Source organism: Aquarana catesbeiana, linkage group LG11 (genome assembly GCF_042186555.1).
Source record: "Aquarana catesbeiana isolate 2022-GZ linkage group LG11, ASM4218655v1, whole genome shotgun sequence".
In the NCBI taxonomy this organism is placed as follows: domain Eukaryota; kingdom Metazoa; phylum Chordata; class Amphibia; order Anura; family Ranidae; genus Aquarana; species Aquarana catesbeiana.
Genome location: NC_133334.1, coordinates 103,625,841 through 103,651,167, shown reverse-complemented (window position 1 = coordinate 103,651,167; position 25,327 = coordinate 103,625,841).

Sequence of the window (25,327 nt, the reverse complement as noted above, 5' to 3'; positions counted from 1 at the left end):
TTCATGTAAACAAAAAGTGTCAGAAAGGGCTTTGTCTTCAAGTGGTTAGAAGAGTGGGTGATGTGTGACATAAGCTTCTAAATGTTGTGCATAAAATGCCAGAACAGTTCAAAACCCCCCCAAATGACCCGGTTTTGGAAAGTGGACACCCCAAGCTATTTGCTGAGAGGCATGTCGAGTCCATGGAATATTTTATGTTAAGACACAAGTTGCGGGAAAAAAGACAAATTTTTTTTTTTTTTTGCACAAAGTTGTCACTAAATGATATATTGCTCAAACATGCCATGGGAATATGTGAAATTACACCCCAAAATAAATTCTGTTGCTTCTCCTGAGTACGGGGATACCACATGTGTGAGACTTTTTGGGAGCCTAGCCGCGTACGGGACCTCGAAATCCAAGCACCGCCTTCAGGCTTTCTAAGGGCGTAAATTTTTTATTTCACTCTTCACTGCCTATCACAGTTTCGGAGGTCATGGAATGCCCAGATGGCACACACCCCCCCCCCCCCAAATGACCCCATTTTGGAAAATAGACACCCAAAGCTATTTGCTGAGAGGTATCGTGAGTATTTTGCAGACCTCACTTTTTGTCACAAACTTTTGAAAATTGAAAAAAGAAAAAAAAATACATGTCTTTCTTCATTTTCAAAAACAAATGAGAGCTGCAAAATACTCACCATGCCTCTCAGCAAATAGCTTGGGGTGTCTACTTTCCAAAATTGGGTCATTTTGGGGGGTTTTGTCCTATCTTGGCATTTTATGGCCTTCGAAACTGTGATAGGTAGTGAGAAGTGAAATCAAAAATTTACGCCCTTAGAAATCCTGAAGGCGGTGATTGGATTTCGGGGCCCCGTATAAAGCTAGGCTCCCAAAAAGTGCCACACATGTGGTATCCCCGTACTCAGGAGAAGCAGCAGAATGTATTTTGGGGTGTAATTCCACATATGCCCATGGCATGTTTGAGCAATATATCATTTAGTGACAACTTTGTGCAAAAAAAAAAATTGTCACTTTCCCGCAACTTGTGTCAAAATATAAAATATTCCATGGACTCAACATGCCTCTCAGAAAATAGCTTGGGGTGTCTACTTTCCAAAATGGGGTCATTTGGGGGGGTTTTGTGCCATCTGGGCATTTTATGGCGTTCAAAACTGTGATAGGTAGTGAGGAGTGAAATCACAACTTTACGCCCTTAGAAGTCCTGAAGGCGGTGCTTGGTTTTCGGAGCCCCGTACGCGGCTAGGCTCCCAAAAAGCCCCACACATGTGGAATCACCGTACTCAGGAGAATCAGCAGAATGTATTTTGGGATGCAATTCCACATATGCCCATGACCTGTGTGAGCAATATATCATTTAGTGACAACTTTGTGCAAAAAAAATGTGTCACTTTCCCGCAACTTGTGTCAAAAAATAAAATATTCCATGGACTCAACATGCCTCTCAGCAAATAGCTTGGGGTGTCTACTTTCCAAAATGGGGTCATTTGGGGGGGGTTTGTGCCATCTTGGCATTTTATGGCCTTCAAAACTGTGATAGGTAGTGACGAGTAAAATCAAAACTTTACGCCCTTAGAAAACCTGAAGGCGGTGCTTGGTTTTCGGGGCCCCGTACGTGGCTAGGCTCCCCAAAAGTCCTAAACATGTGGTATCACCGTACTCAGGAGAAGCAGCAGAATGTATTTTGGGGTGTAATTCCACATATGCCCATGGCATGTTTGAGCAATATATCATTTAGTGACAACTTTGTGCAAAAAAAAAAAAAATTTCACTTTCCCGCAACTTGTGTCAAAATATAAAATATTCCATGGACTCAACATGCCTCTCAGCAAATAGCTTGGGGTGTCTACTTTCCAAAATGGGGTCATTTGGGGGGGGGGGGGTTGTGCCATCTTGGCATTTTATGGCCTTCAAAACTGTGATAGGTAGTGAGGAGTGAAATCAAAAATGTATGCCCTTAGAAATCCTGAAGGCGGTGCTTGGTTTTCGGGGCCCCGTACGCGGCTAGGCTCCCAAAAAGTCCCACACATGTGGTATCCCCATACTCAGGAGAAGCAGCTAAATGTATTTTGGGGTGCAATTCCACATATGCCCATGGCCTGTGTGAACAATATATCATTTAGTGACAACTTTGTGCAAAAAAAAAAAAAAATTGTCACTTTCCCGCAACTTGTGTCAAAAAATTAAATATTCCATGGACTCAACATGCCTCTCAGCAAATAGCTTGGGGTGTCTACTTTCCAAAATGGGGTCATTTGGGGGGGTTTTGTGCCATCTGGGCATTTTATGACCTTCAAAACTGTGATAGGTAGTGAGGAGTGAAATCAAAAATGTATGCCCTTAGAAATCCTGAAGGCGGTGCTTGGTTTTCGGGGCCCCGTACGCGGCGAGGCTCCCAAAAAGTCCCACACATGTGGTATCCCCATACTCAGGAGAAGCAGCTAAATGTATTTTGGGCTGCAATTCCACATATGCCCATGGCCTGTGTGAGCAATATATCATTTAGTGACAACTTTGTGCAAAAAAAAAAAATTTGTCACTTTCCCGCAACTTGTGTCAAAAAATAAAATATTCCATGGACTCAAAATGCCTCTCAGCAAATAGCTTGGGGTGTCTACTTTCCAAAATGGGGTCATTTGGGGGGGTTTTGTGCAATCTGGGCATTTTATGGCCTTCAAAACTGTGATAGGTAGTGAGGAGTGAAATCAAAAATTTACGCCCTTAGAAATCCTGAAGGCAGTTATTGGTTTTCGGCGCCCCGTACGCCGCTAGGCTCCCAAAAAGTCCCACACATGTGGTATCCCCGTACTCAGGAGAAGCAGTTGAATGTATTTTGGGGTGCAATTTCACATATGCCCATGGTCTGTGTGAGCAATATATCATTTAGTGACAACTTTTTGTACATTTTTTTTTTAGTCATTATTCAATCACTTGGGACAAAAAAAAAAATATTCAATGGGCTCAACATGCCTCTCAGCAATTTCCTTGGGGTGTCTGCTTTCCAAAATGGGGTCATTTGGGGGGGGGTTTGTACTGCCCTGCCATTTTAGTACCTCAAGAAATGACATAGGCAGTCATAAACTAAAAGCTGTGTAAATTCCAGAAAATGTACCCTAGTTTGTAGACGCTATAACTTTTGCCTAAACCAATAAATATACGCTTATTGACATTTTTTTTACCAAAGACATGTGGCCGAATACATTTTGGCCTAAAGGTATGAATAAAATTGAGTTTATTGGATTTTTTTATAACAAAAAGTTGAAAATATCATTTTTTTTCAAAACATTTTGGTCTTTTTCCGTTTATAGCGCAAAAAATAAAAACCGCAGAGGTGATCAAATACCATCAAAAGAAAGCTCTATTTGTGGGAAGAGAAGGACGCAAATTTCGTTTGGGTACAGAATTGCATGACCATGCAATTAGCAGTTAAAGCGACACAGTGCCAAATTGTAAAAAGAGCTCTGGTCAGGAAGGGGGTAAATCCTTCCGGGGCTGAAGTGGTTAATGCAGCGCACTCTCTTCTTCTTTATAATGCTAGAAGAATGAAATTGTTTTGCTGCTTATATTCACACAGACTTCTCACAAACTTCTTTCTTTATTATTTATCGTGATTTCATGAATATAATATTTTGATTAGTCACATCTCCTGACAAGATTTTTTTTTTTAATGTTTTTAGATTTGGTATTATTTTGTTTTAGTTTGTTAAATCCTGATCTCCTGTTATTTTTGTAATTAACTTTTTTTTTACTCCAGAATAGTTTTGGGTGTGTTTTGTGTGTCAAGTTACCACAACACCATTATTATCTTGTATTATTTAATCTCAAGGAGATTGGTTGGTGTTGGTGTCTCTTGTTAATTTCACATTGTATTTTTGAAATGTACCTGCCTCCTCACAAACAAACTGTCCTTTTTGAAGGAAAACACATAGGCGAGTATAACAGAAAAAAAAACCTTTATTAAGGGGTCATAACCAAAGAAAGGGGGAGGCAACGCTAGAGAAACTGCAGAAATTGGCAAAGCCTTTGGCCCCCAGGGCACACATCAACTATTTAAATGCAAAATTGGAGGCCTGAGGAGTCCATATATAAGGGAGTACAATCTGGTCCAGAAGTCCAAGAGATCATGAACAGCAGCAGATGACATCTATGTCTCCAGGCTGTGGTCATACACGAGCCTGCATCTTTTGTCAGACCAGACTGAATCCAGGTCATCACTCTCTTGTCTTCCTTAGACGCTTGCTTCCAGGCTGTGGCTCTGGTGTTGGAGGTGCAGCAGGAGGAGGACCTGGAGGAGGACCATGGTTGAACTCACAAACATGGCTTTGGCTTGTGGGTTGGCCCCTCAACCCCTTATTTAGGGCTTGTAAGATGATATACTCACATATTAGGCATTGACACTCCTCCATTTCCAGCATTTTGCAGGCTGTACTGTACGCAAAGTCCTCTTGAACACTGTGGGGGGTTCTGAGGGCCGCAGTAGTCTTCCAAAATAGGCCAGTTGCTGACTCCTTCATGTTACTCCTCCTCCTGTCACTTTTTTGGCGGAGGGGAGGGACCTGGGTATCGGGCAGGCTACTGGGCCCGGCCACCTCCTGTCTGCCACTTACCCCCGCCACCTCCTGGCTGAGACTTTCCTGTGTATAAAAAAGGGACATCGTTTTAGTTTTTGGTTCATCAATCACACACAATTTTCAGCTCATGACTGTTGCAAATTGAATGTTAATAAATAGAAAAGACTATCATTCTGACCCCAGAATTTTTCATTCTTGTCCCAATCATTTGTGGCCACTACTGTCTATTGATATGTAAAACACTTTGTGAAATCATAAATTAGTAATCCAAATTAACATAGATTTAACATCATTAATTTGACCAACAGAAATATTTTGAAGAATGCTATACCTGGCTCAAGCTGGGCTCCTCCACATGTTGCTGCCTGAAAGGCCCAGGTTGGGCGTCAGAAGCCTCAGCTGAGGGGGAAGGAAGACTGGAGAGTGCTGGCCTGGGTTCAGTATGGCCTGCCAGAAAATGCAGTCTGTCATAGAACCACAGCCTGGGTACATAAATGTCATCTGCAGCTCCTGATCTCTGGAAATCCTGGACCTTCTTGTGCTCCCTTAGGTAAGTGCTCCTCATGCCACCAATTAGGGCCTTCAAATAGGGGATGTCTGCTGTGGGGATCACCGGCTTCACAAATTCCAGCAATTGATCCAGCGCTTCCTTCCTCTTTAGTTTATTGTTATAATGTGGGTGGTTTACCTGCCACAGACAAGGCAGCTCCCTGAACATATCAATGAATATTGGAATAAAGTAATGATAATTGACTAGATCCATTTTCTCTGCAAGACACAACACAAGACAAACACTAATGTCAGGCTAAAGTCACCTAATCTTGTCCCAATATAGGCCTCAATCTATAAGCAGTATAGGCCCAAGTTTAAATGTTACCTTCGTTATCACGATCGGCGCTTCCTATACTCCTTCCTCCGCTCACAGATCGTACGTACGATGCACGCGTGTTATGCTTTATATACACTGCGCATGCGTGAAACTCTGCCCGCCCCTGACGTTTTTCCTAGTCTATTCCCCACCCCTTCTCATTCGGTGCAGTGGGGAAGAGCACATGGCGGAGATACAACAGGTGCGTGCTAATAGCAGCAACGAGGAGGAGGAGGATAGGCCGGATCCAGAAACGTCACGATCCCGGAGGAGAAGATTTAAGGCCTCAAATATGGCCTTTGTAGAGATGGTGGAGATGGTCGACATATTGAAGAGGGCTGACTATGACGGGAAGTATGGACTTTACCCCAACCCCAATGTGAGAAAGGCCAAGATCATGGCGAAAGTTGTGAAGAGTCTGCACCGTAATTTTTGGGTACGGCGATCCAAGGCTCAATTCAGGAAGCAGTGGTCAGACCTCAAAATCAGGGAGCACGATCAGTATAGAAGGATCAGGAGAGTGCTGCAAAAAAAGTAAGTAGTTGTGCTGTGTTCCTATTCTTTATTTTTATTACGTTCGTGCTGCTCCATGTGCTTTTCTTTACTGTTGTACAGTTTAAAATGGCAACTTTCATGCTCATGGACACATTATTCGTTCATAGGAAACAATGTTCGTTCGGCCAATAAAACACCATGTTTTGTCCAGATGCAGTTCAATACATTTTTTATGGCCTACTTCTCTTTAAATAATTTTGTTGTCTAGATGGGTTAGTAACTAGAATGAAATGCAAACTAGATTCTGTGTAAGGAGAGGACACTCAGCAGCTGTTTACACATCTGGACGCTGGAGCACTAGTGTTGGACACCAGAACACCCTTTTTTTAGGGGGCCCACACAGGTGCTCCAGTGTATACTATAGGGGTGTCTCCATCTGTGAAGCTTGTACAAAACAGGTAAGTATTCAAGCTTGACAAAGGAAAAACATACTTCTTCATCTTGCAACTCTGCCAAAAGAGACAATTGTACCCCACTTCCAAGCAATGTTTCATATTCCTATTTCTGTCATCAAATATCTGTGTGCTAAGTATACCTATTTTTTTTAACATAGGGGAGAAAAGACTCTGAGGACACCACTCATCAGAGGAGACAAAGAACCCCCCACCTCATGAAGAAGGGGAAATCCCCCAAACCCAAACAGAGGAGGAGGAGGTAGACGTTGTGGAAATAGTCACCACAACAGGTGAGTGTCTGTGACCACAGGCTCAGGTAAGAGATGGATGCCGGCATATTTATAATACATGGTGTTTTTTTTTTATATATATTTTAGGTGACCGTGATGTTGTGGAAGAGGAATGTCACTTCACCAGTGAAAGTGCCCAGATCCTCATCGGGGAGATAATGGGGTGTAATAGGGATTTGGAAAACATCAAGCAAAACATCAATGATGTTCAAAACAAAATGAAGAACATCATTGATGTTTTAGGGAGAATTTAAAACCCCTAGAAATCCCTAACTTATTTCTGCTTTATTGTTTTTTTTTCTGACAATTTTTTGATATATTATAGAAAAGCCAAATTTTGAAGATGCACACAGTGTGTCAACATGTGCTATCTGTGATCACGGGAGATCAATGTACGCGTTTTGTGGATGCAACCCCTTCCTCAATAATAAAGTAGCTGAGAGGAAGGGGTTGCACCCACAAAACACGTCCATTGATCCCCCATGATGGCAGCTAGCACGTTGACATTAGGCAATTTGTGTGCATCTTCAAAATTTGGCTTTTCCAGGGGTGACTTCACCCCATCTGCTGAACACAATATCAAACACAGTTTATAGATACTCATGTCTGATATTGCCTTCACTTTCTATAAAAGTTGAACTTTGTAAGTTCCAGAGTTGTGTATTTTTTTATGGTTTTAAACATGCCTGTTTTACCTTAAAGGCAATTTCTACTTTTAATGTGACCTAAAAATTTGTTATACAACAAACATGTTGGTTTGTTCTAAAAACCTTTTAGAAATGCACATGTGATTGTGCTTTGATTAAAAAGATTGATAATCAACGTGTTGGCTTCTTTCAATGCTCAAAAGCATTTTATTGTAGTAAAGTTGGTGTTTTCAGTGACAATGGGGGTTATTTACTAAAGACAAATCCACTTTGCACTACAAGTGCAGTTTCAGTGCAGTCTCAAGTGCACTTGTAGTGCAAAGTGTATTTTCCTCTAGTAAATAACACCCAGTGCTTTCTAATTTTACACAATCACGCCTTTTTCAGGACTCCCCAAATTTCGGTCATGGTCACCTAAAAGAAAGCCAAGCAGTAAATCAAAGCAAATATTTGTTCAGTTTAAAATATATTTTTGTTTAAAAAATGTCTCAGACATTGTCTGGCATATCAATGGCCCCCCTACCCGCAAAGTATTCCATGTATCTTATACGGACCTCGCGGGCACTCTGGGGGGGCAAGCCAGGACGGCCAGCTTCAACCGCCGTCAGGGTTGGTTCATTAATATTAATTCCGGCCTCAGGCCCAACTGAGCCTGCATAGTTCCAAGAATTTATCCTTAAAAATTTGTGGAGAACACAGCAAGCCAGGATGATGTGATTGAGTTTATATTCCGCCATGTGTATCGGTGTAAGAAATAGGCGGAAACGGCTGACCATTATTCCAAACGTGTTCTCCACCACTCTTCTGGCTCTGGCCAGCCGGTAATTGAAAACCCTCTGTTCCGGCGTGAGGGTCCTCATAGGGAATGGCCGCATAAGATGGTCCCCCAGCGCAAACGCTTCGTCCGCAACGAAGACAAATGGGAGTCCACCTATCAGATTCTTCCCCCCACCCTCTCATGGGCCATTTTAAAAAAATTATTTGGAGGGGGGATGTTTTGGACAGGTAACCCTCTCCACTTCATTGAGAGATGAATGCCTAAATAATGTGTATTACTTTGGCCAGCCCCTCCTTAGTTACACTATTGGCAGCCCACTGGACAGGTAAAAAGGGTCATAATACAAAGATATAAATCCCTAACACATTTTAGCACATTTTTACATTCTGCTATTACCTATCAAGATAATAATAGGATACAAAATCTTTAAAGAGTACCATCTGAAAGTATTCAGGCAGGCCATTGCACTACATGCTTTGGGGAATTCATCCATAAATATGACCACAAAAGAGGTGGGTATAGTGTGTATGGGTTTGGCAAAGTCAGCAGATAGAGGATTGGTATCAGCTGAGTTAGCAGTTAGGGGAGGGAGGATTCCAAATGATTTTGAGACCCAAAAAAAAAACCTCTGGCATTCTGCCTGAATTTAAAGCACAAATTACAATTTTAAACACTTTAGGGGGTATTTAGGGTAAAGCACTACTATGGAGCTGACAAAATACATTGTTAATTAAGTAGACAAGGTGGATATAGGCCCAGGAGAGCATGCTGGGGAGGTAAGTGAAGGCAAATATGTATGAAGGACAAAAAAAATTTAAAAAAAATTCCAGCATGCATGAGGACAAAGGGGACATTCACAGCATATTACAATCATGGTAATTAGGGAATGAGGAAATAAATACAATATATTAACAAACATTAAGTACAATAAAATGTGATGTTAAAGGATAAAAATCTTACCTTAATATACTCCTTCTGCAGGACCTGGATGATGGCAGAACAGGTCTCCGGGATAATGATCCCCAGAGCCTGGGGGGAGATGCCTGTCGAGAACTTGAGGTCCTGCAGGCTTCTCCCCGTCGCCAAGTACCGCAGGGTGGCGACAAGCCTCTGCTCCGGAGTGATGGCTTGTCGCATGCAGGTATCCTGCCTGCTGATATAAGGGGTCAGCAAAGCCAACAAACGGTGGAAAATGGGGTCCATCATCCGGAGAAAGTTCCTGAAATGGTCAGGATTATTCTCATGGATATCACGGAGCAAAGGCATGTGACAGAATTGGTCACGCTGGAGCAACCAATTCTTGGTTCATGAACTCCTCCTCACCCTGTTCATGGACTGGGCTTGTGTCAAAATAAGGACCCCAACACCAAGCCCCCGCACAGCACGAACTCTACGATGAGTACATACACGCAACATGGCTAGAAAACGGTTGGCTGGTCAGAACGAAGTAACAGAACGCACTGAAGAACAGCAAGGCCTGTGAAGAGCGACCTGAAAATCAGTATCGAACAGACAAGAACACAATGACAAATCAATGGGAACTTGCTGCACGCACTGAAGACCAGATACAAACCCACAAGCACAAACTGAACAGCAGAAATACGATCTGAAAACCACAAGTCTGAAAAAGCGCGAATCGTCTCTCACCAAACTTTTACTAACACGAGATTAGCAAAAGGAGCCCAAAGGGTGGTATTGAACTGCCCTTTTATAGTCTCGTCATACGTGGTGTACGTCACCGTGTTCTTGGCGTTCGGAAATTCCCACAACTTTGTGTGACCGTGTGTATGCAAGACAAGTTTGAGCCAACATCTGTCGGAAAAAATCCATGGATTTTGTTGTCGGAATGTCCGACCGTGTGTACAGGGCATAAGAATAAACAGACAATGAACATATATAAGAATTACATGAACATAACAAATGTCTACTAGGTATACAAATAAACAGTCTTTAGCATACCAGCGATGCTGCCCTAGAGGGTTAGGGATTCCTAAGAACATGCAGTACAGGCTTAGCTGGCTCCATTGCATTTTGTCCTCCTCATGGAAACGATGAAAGAGTTGCAATAGGAAGTGGGCTAGTTCTTAGTATCATGACAGGAAATGTCTATTGACCATAGAACACTACCCATCAATAGTCCTTTGTTGAGAGTGGCATCTAGTGGGCAATGTTGATATTGCAAGTCCAGAAGATATTATTTTTTCTTTATAGGCTAAGGGCATGACACTCCCCGCCTGGTATCATCAGATACCACTATTTATTCCTCAGACGACAACAACAAAATTAGCTATATGGATAAGACAAGAAATAGCTCGAACAAGCGTCATTTTGAGAATCTGGTAAATCTGTTAGATTTAAGCTGGCAGTCTGAAGTTGCAGTCTGAAATGTCGAAATCTCAGGATGGATGTCAGTCTGGATCTACTAGTTCAATAGTGTCACTCTTAGGAACAGTCTGTTCTGCATTGTACAAGAATGCAGGTCCTGTAAACCATGTTATGTCTTTAAGGTTACATGCAGCAACAGCCCTTGTAGCATCATCTGCAGGGTTAAAGTCAGTGGGTACGTAGTGCCATTGTGTTGGACGAGTGGATCTCCTAATCCTCACTCTGTTGTTGACGTAAACATAGAAATGTCTGGTCTCATTGTAGATGTAGCCTAGCACTGCCTTCATGTCAGTGTAGAGCTGGATATCCTTGAGGTCAATGTCCATCTCTGAGGTTATTAGTTCTGCTAGTTCAACAGCTAGTACTGCAGCACAAAGTTCTAGCCTAGGTACAGTGTGCTCAGGGTGTGGAGCTAGCTTTGTCTTGCCCATGACGAATCCTACATGACATCGTGCTGTAGTGTCGACAGTTCTTAAGTAGGCCACAGCAGCTATTGCCTTGATAGAAGCATCACAGAATATGCAAAGGTTTTGGCTCTGTGTCTGTGTAGAAGGTATGGGAGCATATGGGCGTGAAACAAAGGGATCAGATAAGACATAGATAGAGAGTTCTTCCACTCTACCCAAGAGTTCCCCTTATCAGGGGGTAGTGGGGCATCCCAGTCGGATGTTTCACGAATCAAGTCTCTAAGTAGGGCTTTACCTCGAATTGTAACAGGTGCCGCAAATCCTAATGGGTCGTATAGGCTGTTGATTGTGGACAAGACACCTCTGCGAGTAAAAGGCTTTTCTACTCCATTTATTTGGAAGGTAAAGGAATCAGATTTCAAGTCCCAAAGTAGACCTAGACTGCGCTGTACAGGTAAAGAGTCAGTACCTAGATCTAAGTCTCTTAGATCGTTAGAATGGTCTTGAGCAGGGAAAGCTTCCATTACCTCTTTGCTGTTGGAAGCCATCTTGTGAAGCCTGAGATTAGAACAAGCGAGCATTTCCTGTGCTCTTTTAAGAAGACAGATTGCAGACTCACTGGAAGGTAGGGATTTCAAACAGTCATCTACATAAAAGTCTTTCTCTACAAGTTGCTTTACATCTGAGCCATACTCAAGTTCACCTTCTTGGGCGGAATGTCTGAGTCCATAGATATCGACTGCAGGTGAAGGGCTATTTCCAAAGATGTGTACCCTCATGCGATACTCTGAGATGTCTTTGGAAGGGTCATTGTCTCTGAACCAAAGGAACCTTAGGAAGTTTCTGTCTTCCTCTCTGACCAGGAAGCAATGGAACATCTGTTGGATGTCAGCTATGGAGGCAATAGAATCTTTGCGGAAGCGTAAGAGTACTCCCAGGAGCTTGTTGTTGAGGTCTGGAACTGTCAAGAGGACATCATTCAAGGAGACACCCTTGAATTTGGCACTAGAGTCAAACACTACTCTGATTTGACCTAGCTTTTTAGGATGGTACACTCCGAATATAGGGAGGTACCAACACTCTTCAGAGTCTTTAAGGGTGGGAGCTATCTCGGCATGACCGTTCTCAAAGATTTTCCCCATGAAAGAAAAGAAATGTTCTCTCATCTCTGGCTTTCTTTGTAAATTACGTCTAAGGGAAGTGAAACATTGTAGCACTTGTTCTCTGTTATTGGGTAAGCGTTGTCTTTGTGATCTGAAGGGAAGAGGTGCAACCCAGCTGTTTGTGTTATCTTTGATTAGTCCTTGCTCTATTACTTCTAAGAAGCGTTTGTCCTCAATAGACATTGCCACACGATTGTCATCTTTAGTTCTTTGAAAGACTGTGTACGCTAAATGGTCTTGGTCACTGTCACAGGCAAAGTTGTCACTAGTGGGGCTTGTGAAGGGACAAGACAAGTGGGTGGTGTAGGGCAATTCTTTAACAAGGAAGTGGTTGTGGCATGGCTGGAAAAGAGAGGGACGCCCATTCTCTAGGGTATTTGTGGGCATGCTGCTAACGGAGTCAGGTTTGTGCACGCTTCCTAGACAGACATCTCCTATGATGACCCATCCAAGGTCTAACCTCTGAGCATAAGGAGCGTTGCTGGGACCATTAATTTGAGCTCTTGATTTGTGGACTCGTAATATATCTCTCCCAAGGAGTAGGATAATCTGAGCCTGAGGATCAAGATCTGGTATCAGATGCGCTATGCGTTTCAAGTGTGGGTGATGAGCAGCCACATCTGGTGTAGGAATTTCAGATCTATGGTTGGGGATCTGGTTGCATTAGATAAGAGTTGGCAAAGATAAGCATGATTGTCCATCAATGGACTCGACCTGGTAGCTGGATGCTCTCCTCCCCGCCGTCTCCACTATTTCTGCACAAGTTTTTAAGGAGTAGGAGATGCTGGGGCCTTTAATGCCAAAGATGTCAAAGAAGGTTGAGCTGGCTAATGACTTGTTACTTTGGTCATCCAGAATTGCGTAAAGCTTAATAGCTTTGTCTTTTTGGCCTGCTGAGTAGACTCTGACTAGGCAGATTTTGGAGCAGGACCTGCCACCTATGGCTCCCTTGCAGACCTCTGTACATTGTGAAGTGATCTCTGGTGTAGTTGTAATGGTGTGCTATTCCTCCCCGCCATGCTCACTAGTGCTGAAAGTGTGTTGTAAAGTCTATGGAGCTGTCCCAGGATGTAAACCTGTGTTGTGATCTGAGCTGTCACATTCTGTGCATTTTAAACTGACCTTACAGTCCTTGGCAAGGTGAGATGTGACCTGTAGCAGATGTGGTTGTCCTTGAGGAAGTCCTTGCGGTCCTTCAGGGTTTTCTCTCTGAAGGCTGCATTTTAGGAGAGGATGTGGCTTCCGATGCAAGGGACACTGCTTACCAGGATCTTTAGTTTAGTTTTGTGTACTGCTACTGGAGGTTTGCGAGGGTTAAGTCCTGAAGGAGCAGCACATGACAATGTAAAATCAAAACTTGGATCATTTCTTGTTTTAGCTTGCTGACACACAAAGTCCACAAAAACAGAAAAAGGAGGGAATGGAACATCATGCTGTCTTTTAAATCGGGATCCATGTGTAATCCACTGCTCTTGCAAGTTATAGGGTAGCTTTTGTACAATGGGGTTGACACCTCTGGCTGTGTCAAGGAATGCAAGTCCTTGTAAGTCCCCCTCGGATTTAGCTACTTGAAGTTCCATTAACAAGTCACTTAGCTCCCTAAGTTTCTGGTAGGTTTATTAGGTATTTTGGGGAAGTTATCAAGTCTTTTGAATAGTGCGCTTTCTACTGCTTCTGCTGAACCATAACACTCATCAAGCCTATCCCAAATCATTTTAAGACCAGTGTCTGGGTGGTTTATATTTATTGTCCTGATTCGCCTGTCATGCTCGGCAGACTCGTTTCTAAGCCATTTGATCAGGAGGTCTATCTCTTCACTGCAAGACAAATCTAAGTCTCTGATGACATTTTGAAAGGAAGACTGCCAGGCTCTGTAGCTTTCAGGGCAGTCATTAAACTTTTCAAGTCCTTTGGTGACTAACTCACGTTGTGCAAAGAACCTTGCAAAGTCTATGGTGGCTTGGTTAGCCTGCTGTATGTTGCCGTGGTGAGATGGCTGTGTGTAGTCATACCTTCTGAGGGTGTCAAGCCGACCTCTGTCATACTGTTCTGACTTGGACGTTGGTTCTGGAGGACGATCAGAAGGCTCTGTTATCTCACGTTTAGGGAGTCTTTCATAGGAAGCGTCACTTTGCATGGATTTCTCCTGTTTGTAGGCTTGAGGCTTGTCGCTGACTTGCGACAGTACCGTGTAGTGTCTTTGGCTTGTCTCTTTGACGTCATCTTTGTCACTGCTTGGCTTAAAATGTTGGTTGATGTAATCTGAAGTTCGTTGTAGAGAATCTTGAGTTTCAGCTTCTGGGTCGAGAATATTGCTGCGTCTGCTGCATTCACTTCTTGGGTAAACAGCTAATTCTAAGGCCTCTGCTTCAGCTATGGTGGCTGCTGCTTCCTTCTCTACAGGGGTACTTCTAGGAAGGACTTCTAGGGGTACTTCTAGGAAGGCCTCCTCGGCCTCTAACTGTGCCTCTATCTGTTTCTCCGCTTTCTCTGCCTTCAGCCTCACTTTATCGGCCTCTAACCGTTGCTGCGCTTTCTCGGCCTTTAGCCTCACTTTCTCCTTTTTAATCTGCATTTCTTGTTCAGCAAAGGCTGCTCGGGCCTTGGCGGCTTCAGCTTTTGCACGTGCGATAGCGAGTGCATTGCTTGCGGAGGAAGATCTAGAGGAGCCGAAAACTTGGGACCTTGTCTTGAGTGAGGATGCCTGGCTATGTGACATGTTGCTTGCAGGAATGCTTGACTGTGTAGAGACTGCTGTATTGCCATACACAGGTGACTGCGCTGACAGGGTAGCAGGCCTCTGTGTAATCACTGTCCTAAATCCCACTTGCTGGATAGCCGCTGTTTCACTATTCTGTTCTCGCTACACGTTTGCCCCTGGCGTGTATGTAGCTCAACATACAGTTTAAACCTTGAATCCTACAATAACCAGACTGTCTGTAACTTTGGATCTTTATTACGATGTACAGGTGGTGGTCATATAAGAATAGGATGTACACACGGTGAAACTAAGAATAAACAGACAATGAACATATATAAGAATTACATGAACATAACAAATATCTACTAGGTATACAAATAAACAGTCTTTAGCATACCAGCGATGGGTAAGGGTTAGGAATTCCTAAGAACATGCAGTACAGGCTTAGCTGGCTCCATTGAATTCTGTACTCCTCATGGAAAAGATTAAAGAGTTGCAATAGGAAGTGGGCTAGTTCTTAGTATTATAACAGGAAATGTCTATTGACCATAGAACACTACCCATCAATAGTCCTTTGTTGAGAGTGGCATCTAGTGGGCAATGTTGATATTGCAAGTCCAGAAGATATTATTTTTTCTTTATAGGCTGAAGGCATGACAATATATATACAGTCTAAATGCTAACTTGGCCAAATTGCTAGCACCGCAACAGCTGCCTTTCCAGCTGGTAGACTCTGCCCCTTTCGTGAATTTGTGGAATGTGCTGTACCTCAGTGGCAGGTTCCAAAATGCCATTTCATTTCACGGAAGGCCTTTCCGGCTCTCTACCGGCATATGGAAGGCAATGTTTTGGCCTCGTTGGATAGGGCGGTCAACAGTATGGTTCATATTACCCCTGACTCATGATCCAGCAGGCATGTACAGGGACGTTACCTTTCCTTCACGGCGCACTGGGTAACTCTGCTAGCAGCTGGGAAGGATGCAGAACAGGATTCAGTGTTGTTGAAGGTTGTTCCGCCACCACGCCTCCAAAATGCTAGTGGTGATTCTGCCACAGCTCTCCCCTCCACCTGTTAGGTTCAACTTTTAAACAAGTTGCTTAAGTTTATATTGCTTTGCCAAATTATTGCTTCTATAAGAATAATGACACGGAGTCAGGTATGTCTGTATCACAGTTCTGAGCAAAAAAAGGACTGCTCCCTTTACTTCTTTTATAGGCAGTTCCAAAAGCAGTAATCTTATCGGCATTACCAAATGAGGTTAAGGTACAAAGAGTTTCTCATCAGCGAACATGTAATGATTATTCAGCAGTTCCAAATTCCATCTAGATACAGATTGATAGAACAATTGATACGTACATAGGTAAGAAAGGAGCACAAACAATTTAAATAAAACAATTGATACGTACACTGGTAAGAAAGGAGCACAAACAATTTAAATAGAACAATTGATACGTACACAGGTAAGAAAAAACAGAAACAATTAAAGTGGAACTCTAAGTCATTATTTCAACCCTATCAATTTCCCCCTTTGACATCATCGTCTCCTTCCCCCTGGGTCCTCATGAATAAGTTCTAGTCAGTTTTTCCCCAGAGTCCTTTCCCTGACCGCGAGTTGTCAGAGGGGTAGAACCCATCCCCCTAGGTATTACCAACATCTTAAAATTCAAGAAGAGGAGTTTTATAGGAGTAGGGTGATGTCAATACACATTTATCAGTATACCCTGTCTATTCTCCTAATTTTCCTATTTATTTTCCTGTATACACATATATTCGTGATTGTAAGTGATATTAATATTAGAATAATAATTACCATTGGACTTAACAACCAGTGAAAGGTATTGGTTGCTGTAGAAGACATTCCACTAAATATATCCCACCAATGTGGTGCAGTATCCTGTTGTATCTGTGAGGAAAGATGTACTAGTCTACCTTTGTCAATAATAATTTGCTACTTTAGGATCATCTATAGCCCATTCGAAAGTTGTTGTTTCCTCTACTTCAAGTACATTAATACCAGGAGTCCATGCATATATTTGTAAAACAACAATCTTCAACAAAAAATCTGTAAGTAGATATTTCATCATGTTGTTTTCTCGGGTTGTTTCTTGCAATGTGATGCGTGTATCCAGGTAGGTTTTCCTTCCAGCTTTACTGAGGTGGCTGTGGTCAAGAGTACTTGGTAAGGACCTTCAAACCTGGGTTCCAATGTCTTTCTGGTGTGTTTCTTCACATATACATAATCCCCTGGTAGCAGAGTATGTGTACCTGTTATTGAATTAGGGTCTGAAAGAGAAGAATACACACTATTGTGGATCTTAGTTAGACGTTGTTGTAATTGTATCACATATGCAGTCAAACTATCACATTGCAATTGCATACTCTGTGGAAAGTATAAACCCAATCTAGGTGCATTCCCAAAAAGTATCTCATATGGGGATAATCCTGTCTTTCCTGTTGGAGTGTACCTTATAGAGAACAAAGCCAAAGGCAGGCATTCTGGCCAAGGCTTGTTTAACTCTTGCATGGCTTTTTGTATTTTTAACTTTATTGTCCCATTTACTCTCTCCACTGATCCTGAACTCTGTGGGTGGTAAGGGGTGTGAAAACTTTGTTGAACCCCTAACATGGTCATCACATTCTGCATGATTTCTCCTGTAAAGTGTGTCCCCCTATCTGATTCTATGGTTTCAGGAAGACCAAACCTAGGTATTAACTCAGTGATCAGTTTCTTAGCTGTGGCTTTAGCTGTAGCCGATTTTACTGGATAACTTTCGGGCCAACCTGAGAATAAATCGATACACACGAGGACAAATTCAAAAGGGCCGCTCTTAGGCATTTGTATGTAATCAATTTGCAGTCTCTGGAAGGGGTATTGGGCCAGGACCTGGTGTTTTCGTGGGGTTTTTACTCTCTGTCCTGGGTTATTCAGGAGACAGATTTGGCAGGCTGCACAGTAGTTTCTTGCAGTGCTACTGAATCCAGGGGCGAGCCATCCTTGGTTCACAATCCTATACATGGAATTGGAACTGACGTGTGTGGGTAGGTGAACTGCCGCTGCCATCGCTGGGTACAGAGAGGCAGGTAGGCATATTTTGCCTCCTTCCCTCCATACATTGTCAAGGTCTGGTGTTGCTCCCATCCTGACCCACTTATCTTTCTCGCTCTCCCCTGCTTGCTCCTGTAATTTACTCAGCTGCTGCCATGTTGGTTCTGGGATACTCACCTCTACCGCTGCTAAGGTCTCAGGGCTTCCTTCCCCTAGAGCTGCCTGTTTTGCAGTCAAATCTGCAAATGCATTTCCTTTTGCCTCAATTGTTTTTGCGCTCGTGTGTGCCGCTATCTTCATAATGGCTACTCGTTTAACCTTTTGAAGATTGTTCAGGACTCTCTTAATCCCTTCTCCATGTTTTACAGGTGTACCTGCTTCTGTCAGATAACCTCTAGCCCTCCATATGTGGCCATAATCGTGCGCTACACCATAAGCGTAGGCAGAGTCAGTGTAAATATTTCCCTCTCGTCCTTTTAAGTATTCTAAGGCTTGTTCTAAAGCTTTTAATTCTGCTTCCTGTGCTGACATGTGGGCTGGTAAGGGCTGTGCTTCAATTACCTGGGTATCAGTCACTACAGCATACCCTGTGTGATATTTACCCTTGTCATCAGCAAACCTACTACCATCTATATACAAGGTGTGCTCAGCATTTAAAATCGGTGTATCTGTAACATGTGGGAATCCCATTGTCTCCTGTTCCATGAGCTGAAAACAATCGTGCTGATCTACTTCTTTAAACAAAAGAGTGTCAGTGTCCTCATTTCTTTTCTCACTAGTACTATTAGTACTATCATTCCCCCTTGCCAAATCTGGTGACTGAAGAGGCAAAAAGGTGGCCACATTTAAGGTTGTACAGCGCTGAAAAGTAACATTTGGAGGTAAGAGTAAAGTACACTGTAATCTTAATTGCCTAGCCATTGAAATGTGTTTGGGCTGTACCTGAGACAAGATTGCATGTATGTCATGTGTGGTATGCACTACGACTGGATTGTCTAGAACAATCTCTGATGACTTATCTATGATAATTGACACTGCAGCTACCGCCCGTACACAAGACGGTGAACCTCTAGATACTGGATCTAATGCTGCTGAAAAGTAAGCGACTGGTCTTTGTTTTACATGTGCCTGTGTCAGAACACCTGTGGCATGTCCAGTGATCTCAGCAATGTACAGATTAAATATCTTGGTGTAATCTGGTATACCAATAGCCGGGGCAGAAATCAACAACTTTTTCAAAGTGATAAACGACTCATAAGCTACTTCTGTAAGCACATACGGTACAATTTTCAAACAATCGTATAATGGCTGCATCAAAGCGCTAGCATGTGGTATCCACTGTCTACAATATGACACGATACCTAAAAACATACGCAATTGTTTGAAATTCCGTGGGGGTAACATTCCCTTTATCACTTGAACCCTCTCCTCAGTGAGATGTCTCGTACCCTGTGATATACAATGTCCCAAAAAGATAACTTTTTCCTGACACACTTGTAACTTTTTCTTATTAACCTTGCAACCTTTTTCTGCCAAAAATCGCAACAAATTAAGGGTGGTGGCCAAACAAGTTTCTTTGTCAGGGCAGCATAACAATAAATCATCCACATATTGTAACAATACACAGGAATCTGGTGGTACCCATTCTCCCAACACCGTTTGCAATGCTTGCGAATACAAGGTAGGTGAATGCGCCATACCCTGAGGTAGGCGTGTCCAGGTTAGTTGCCGATTTTTTATTGAAAATGCGAACCAAAGTTGGCATTCTTCAGCAAGCGGGACGGAAAAGAAAGCATTCGCTAAATCTATAACCGTAAAGTACATACTGGTTGATGGTATTTGTGACAGTAATGTATGTGGATTGGGTACTAAAGGTGTCATCGGGGCTAGTATTTTGTTGACCGCTCTAAGGTCTTGGACCATTCTATACTTAACCGGACTACCGGCTACTGATTTCTTTTTAACCGGGTACAAGGGAGTGTTTGCCGGTGATTTTACCTCTTTTAGAACTCCACTTTTTAAGAAGGATTGGACCTGCATTTCTATGGCCGTCTCTTGGGGTGCACTAAGTGGATACTGCTTTTGTTGGGGAAGCACTGCTCCTGGAATCAGCTGTAGGGTAACCGGAGGTATGGGCAAAAGTCCAACATCAGCTGGATGTTTTTCCCATAGTTCTCCTGGAAGGGACGACAAAATCTGATCTAAGTCTGAAGGAGGTGTGCCGGACAATTCCGATTCCTCCTCTAGGTATTGTATCAGGTTACACATCTCCATGTGTTCTTGATTATCCCCTATAGCTAAGGTGACAGTGCCATCTGGGTGATAGGTAATGTTAGCTCCTATTTTCTGCAAAATGTCAGCTCCTAACAAATTAGTGGGGGCTCCTCTGGATACCAGAAAGCGTGAAAGGAACATGTGGTTTCCTACTTTAACTTTCAGAGGTTTTGTAAGCGGGGCGTCGGCTAAAATGCCATCATATCCAGTTATTAGTAAAGTGTCAGGTGATTTTTGGCCAGGGAGTAGTTCAGAGTCAGAAAGTAACGAGCGTGAAGCTCCTGTATCGACTAAACAAGAGATTTTCTTATTACCAACCGTTATATTTGTCTTAAGCATTGTTGTTTTGGATTTTTCTAAAACCGGGGTGAGTCATGCTCGTGGACCATCTCCCTGCTGCCTGATATGACTATTTTTGTTGTCCCTGGGCTGGTTCCTTCTCTGATTAACTGGAGAATCAACACCTTCCTCTCCTTCATCCCTTATTCTTTTCTTACAGTTGCGTCTGATGTGACCAATCTTGTTACAGTAGTGACAGGTAAGGGGTTTGCGAAAGGAACCTCTACCTTGCTCTTGGGGACCCCCGAGTGCGTTAATAGCATGAGATTTCCTCCCTTTGGTTTCTGCTAAGTCCGCCTCTATGCCTTGCGCTTTTTGTAACAACGTCCCTCTATCTCTAGTTGCCCTTGCAGGCTTTCAGTCTCTCACTTATCTGTGGAATTAATCCCTCCATAAATTGTCTATTGAAGGCTCGGATTGTGACTGGCAGGGCCAAGTCCAATCCCTCATCTGCCATCATACTTTCCATAGATAAGTAAAATTCCGATACAGTCTGTCCTGGCATTTGCTTCATGGGTGATATGGACCCCCTCTCCTGTTGTTTTGCCTGACAAAAAGCTTCTAATCTAGCAATAAAAGGGGCCCTTGAGTCTATATGTCTGACATGTCCTGTCTCTAAATTGCCATCCCCATCAACTTGTCCTGCAGGTCTGTGTGGACCTATTTCTGTCATAAACTGGTTAAACAGGGTCAGAGTCATTTTGTGTCTGCATAGATCCTCCCCATCCTGCCAGGTCGCTTCATGTGTATTCATTAACTGTGTCACAAATCTACAAAAAGCAGCTGGCTTTGCTACCGGGTCTGGGGCGCTCTGTATTAATGCCATAAGGGTGTCTGCCGACCTTGGTGCCCAAGTCCTTATTTGCATTCTACGAGTGACAGTAGGCGGGGCATTTGGATGGGCTGCTTGTCCAAATTCTGGATTGTTTACCTGAACAATGCGTGTATCAGTGCGTACGGGAGCTACAGTTTCTGGATGAGGTTTTTGTGCCCCACAATGCACACATTCTACTGCCCATTCTGGGTTTTGTGCTCCACAATCCTGACAAACCCATCCTCTCCCCTCAAGTACCGGATATATCTTGTGTGGTTTGCGTTCTACGTCAGTGTATGGGGGTGGGATGGCTGAGCTGGGAGCCTCGACATTTTTTGTTCTTCTATCTTTCATATCCCAACCATCACAATCTGGATTATACTTCCACCCCTCTTCTTTCGCTCTATTTGAGACCTTAATTAAGCATTGAACCTGACGCATCCATTGCTTCTCTAACACCTCTCCTTGTCTGTCCCTTTTTATTTCACTCCATACATCCGGGTCTAAGCCCGCTGCTCCTTTCACCTTAAATTTACGAAGGACATCCTTTAAGTCCTGTGCTTCGGTTTTCCCATAAATGTTCTTAATTATCTGTGGCACCGTATAGTGCGCCACAATTCCCTGACGGGGTTTTGTGTTCCTCTGGCCCATTCTAACAGTCCTGCCTAGGTAGCGTGTGGGACACTTAGTGTACAATATAATGCGGCTACAACATATACAAGAATGAATAATTACTTTATATGCTAGCCCAATAGCAAACCAGCTAAGTTACACTAGTTCCTCGTTGCCTTCCTCCTAGGGTGCTAGAATTCTAGAAACCTCTCCGGAATGAGATTTCTGAAACCGAATTACTTTATATGCTAGCCCAATAATAAATAATTACTTTATATGCTAGCCCAATAACAAACCAGAATGCGGCTACAACATATACAAAAATGCGGCTACAACATATACAAGCATTCCTTTAAGTGGCCAGGTATCCGACTAGATCTCGGGACTTTGTTGAGACCTTATTCCCTCCCCGTATCTGGGAATCCCTCTCATACACTCTTATCCCTGCTTTATGGAGCAGACAGGGCTTATACTCTCAACCCGTCTATGGTTTATGAGTTAGATGTGAGGTTAAGCATAAGCGTCAAACCCCCAAGCTCACAAGCCCTCAGGTTCCCAATCGTGTGAGGTAAGGCGCATTCCGTTGCTTAGTTCGGCAATCCCCTTCTAACTCATACCATCCTTGACAAGGCTCATTCACTTTCTCAACAAGACAGACAAGACAGACAAGACAGACAAGACAGACAAAACAAACAAATAATTCCAGCAATATAAACTAAAATATCCAGTAATTCTAGACTCACCACTACAGAGGCTGGTGTTTTAAAACCAGGAGAACCGTAACTGACAGAACGGATAGGCACAAATCAGGGGAGCACAGAATATAAGAAAAATAAAGCTTTTTCTTACCTGCGCAGGTTTTTTGATCTGTGGTTCCCGGAATGCCTATTCCTTTTTGTTCCGTCAGCCGCGTTCGTCCACCTCTTGTAGTATCATCGGTGAGTCCCTGTTCGGGCGCCAAAATGTTAGGTTCAACTTTTAAACAAGTTGCTTAAGTTTATATTGCTTTGCCAAATTATTGCTTCTATAAGAATAATGACACGGAGTCAGGTATGTCTGTATCACAGTTCTGAGCAAAAAAAGGACTGCTCCCTTTTTATTTTTTTATAGGCAGTTCCAAAAGCAGTAATCTTATCGGCATTACCAAATGAGGTTAAGGTACAAAGAGTTTCTCATCAGCGAACATGTAATGATTATTCAGCAGTTCCAAATTCCATCTAGATACAGATTGATAGAACAATTGATACGTACATAGGTAAGAAAGGAGCACAAACAATTTAAATAGAACAATTGATACGTACACTGGTAAGAAAGGAGCACAAACAATTTAAATAGAACAATTGATACGTACACAGGTAAGAAAAAACAGAAACAATTAAAGTGGAACTCTAAGTCATTATTTCAACCCTATCACACCCCCTCCTCTTCTTCTTGCTGTATGGCCTCTTCTGCAGATTTGTCCTCTGAACCAGCGGTGCTCTGTAAGTGTTCAAGGGGCTACGCAAGCAGTCAGGCTAAAAGATGCCATGCGGTGCTTGAGTTGGTCTGCCTAGGGGACAGGAGCCACACTGGGGCAGAGATTCTGTCAGCTCTTCAGGGGCAGGCTCAGAGGTGGTAGATGCCACGCCAGCTTCAGCCAGGAATGGTTGTATGCAACTATGGCACCAACCTTCTCTCCGCCCTCTGACAGGGACACTTGACCCATGTTCCATGTTTGGCACACGTCCTGAATTTGGTGATGCAGCGGTTTTTGAGCAGGTACCCAGGCTTACAAGATCTCCTGAGGCAGGCCAGAAAGGTCTGTGGTCATTTCCGTTGGTCATACAATGCCAGTGCTCGGCTGGCTGACATATTTAAAGGGAATGCAACCTGCCCATCAACCGTCTCATTTGTGAATTGCCCACCAGGTGGAACTTAACGCTGGCAATGCTGCAGCGGCTGCACACACAGCAGAGGGTCATCAATGAGTACCTGTGCGAGTATGGCACCAGGACAGTGTCAGGGGAGCTTGGCTTCTTCTTTTCACCACGCCAGTGGCTACTGATCAAGGATGCATGTACGTCTTAAAGAGCCAACGTACAGCTACGACAGCTCACCCAGGGGAGCTATCCTGCTGCAGTATAACTGCGGCAGCTGGTCGGGAACAGGTTAAGAATGTTAAAATGTCTAGGGAATTACAGAAGGGTCTAGATCAGGGGTCTCGAACTGGCGGCCCTCCAGCTGTTGCAAAACTACAAGTCCCATCATGCCTCTGCCTGTGCGAGTCCTGCTTGTAACTGTCAGCCTTGCAATGCCTCATGGGACTTGTAGTTTAGCAACAGCTGGAGGGCCGCCAGTTTGAGACCCCTGGTCTAGATCAACTGTGCTTACAGAAAGAGTTGGTCATCCGACCTGCAAATAAAGGGGGAGGGATCTTTGTCCTTGATAAGTGTGATTATTTAAAGGAATTGGAGAAGATAGTGACTGATCGAGAGACATACATGCCTCTTTGCTCTGATCCTCGTCTCATATATAAAAAGGAATTAGAGAAATTGTAAATCTCTTCCTTCTTACATCAATGATAGTAGACATACAATTAATTTAATGAAAAATTGTAACTATAGGGAGTTATAGGCCTATGGTTGATGACAGTAGATGTTACATCCCTCTATACTATCATTCCACATCATTGAGGGATTGCATCTGTAGAACATTATCTTGAGAGGAATTCAACGTTATCCTCTCAACAAAGAACATTCATTATGGATCTTTTGAAGTTTGCTGCCACGCGCAATTATTTTTGGTTTCGAGCTTTTTTTTTATCTTCAAAATAGAAGCGTGGCGATGGGGGCTAGAACGGTATTGGTCTTGTGGGCTAGGTACATTGATGACTTCCTCCTCCTATGGAATGGTTCCCTTGAGTCTTTGGAAACCTTCATGGAGACCTTGAATATCAATGACAGAGGGATAGAGTTTGAATATGAGGCAGACCAACACTCAATACACTTTAGGGCCTTAAGATTTGGGCAGAGGGAGACCGACTTTTGACCTCTACATACTATAAACCCACTGACAGAAACTCTTTCATTCCTATAGATAGCTGTCATAATCAATCTTGGGTAAACTCTGTTGCCAAGAGCCAATATATGTGCCTATGATGAAACTGTAGTAGAGCTGCAGACTTTGAAGTGCAGGCTGCTGTTTCAACAGAAAGATTTGTTAATAAGGGATATTCAACTGTCACTCTAGATTAGACAGTGGCAGATACTCAATTAATTGATAGAGATCTGCTTCTGTCTGAAAAATCAAATAATGGGAGTATAGAGACTAATTTCTCCATGCCGTTTATTACATCTTATTCCCACCAACATTACGTAATAAAAAAGTTTGTACATAAACATTGGCACATACTCAAAAACTACCATGATCTGGGCAAAACTTTACCGGATCTACCTCAGGTGGTGTTTAGGGGAGTCTCATCTCTTAGAGACATGGTGGCCCCT